The sequence below is a fragment of the Diospyros lotus genome, chromosome 7 (genome assembly GCF_014633365.1).
Source record: "Diospyros lotus cultivar Yz01 chromosome 7, ASM1463336v1, whole genome shotgun sequence".
Classification (NCBI taxonomy): Eukaryota; Viridiplantae; Streptophyta; class Magnoliopsida; order Ericales; family Ebenaceae; genus Diospyros; species Diospyros lotus.
In genome coordinates, this window is record NC_068344.1 from 9,893,861 (window position 1) to 9,895,087 (window position 1,227).

The following is a 1,227-nucleotide window of genomic DNA, read 5'->3' on the forward strand; positions in this document are numbered from 1 at the left end:
CACTGTACCTTAACGTAGCAACTATCATCCTTGGTGTTGTTGAATTGTTTATTTGCTGTTTATACAAAAAACAATTAGACCAGTACTGTAAAGTCTGTACTTCTAGATTCAGTCAACTTAATACGGCTGGCTGAGAACAAGTGCTTTTATATTGGCTTTGGTCAGAGTATTTGACATGAATGAATGAGTTAGAGTTCTGTCTGTCACAAGGATTTTTCCTTAAGTGAAGGTTATGATTTGATTTGTCTTCTTGTGTTTTCTTACTGCATAGGTTGGTTTCACAATACCAACAATGTGATGGAATACAATCGTGACAATTTTCTATAGTCACCCTCATGTCACATGAAACTTTTCTATATGAAGATAGTCTTGAAACTTCATCTTTTGATTCCCTTGTCAAAGAATTGTCTCAAGAAGGGTATCCAAACCTAAAATTGTCACATTTTTTTTTATTCATATTGTCAATATGTCTTTTAGAAATCTATTGACACTGTAAATGTCATGTGGTGCCACCGACCTAACTTGGTTAAGATAAGTTCTAGTTGGTGAGGTTGATGATGAAGGTTATGATTTTTTGAGACTTGAGAAAGCCATGATTCTTGCCGTTTGGCTGTTGAAGTTGCTTGTGATATTTTAGAAATAATGCAAAGTTTTCTTGTGGGATGATATCTCATGCTTGAGAAACCAAGCATTAACCATAAGAAAAGGTCAATCTTGGGTTGTTTTGTACAGATCCGGGAGCTTAGGATATTAATTTGGGCTGCAGATAGAGCTTTTGGCATCTTCCATAGGTTTAGGACAAAGATTCCGATAATCCTCAGCCAAACCTAACCTAATCTGCAAAAGGGAATTTGTTTTGGCTTGAATTTGTAAGTCATATTTGGCTTCTTATTGAATTTACAAACCTATATCCTATTCTGTTAAGACTTCGTCAGTGCCAGAATTCTACACTGAACTTTGTCATCGGCTAACATCTCCAAAGCAATTTAATTAATATTAAGTGTAGCTGACTCAAGATTTGATATACCTATGCAACTCTTTTGTCTTAAATGTGAGAAACAAGTTATGTTTTCTTAACGATGATACCAAGTAATATTACTAGGGGTGAGCAGAAATTCGAGTAAATCGAATTAACCGAACCAAACCGACAAGTTCGGTCGATTCGGTTTGGTTTTTTTAAAAAAATAATTCGGTTCGGTTATATTTTTTTCTTAAAAATCGGTTATT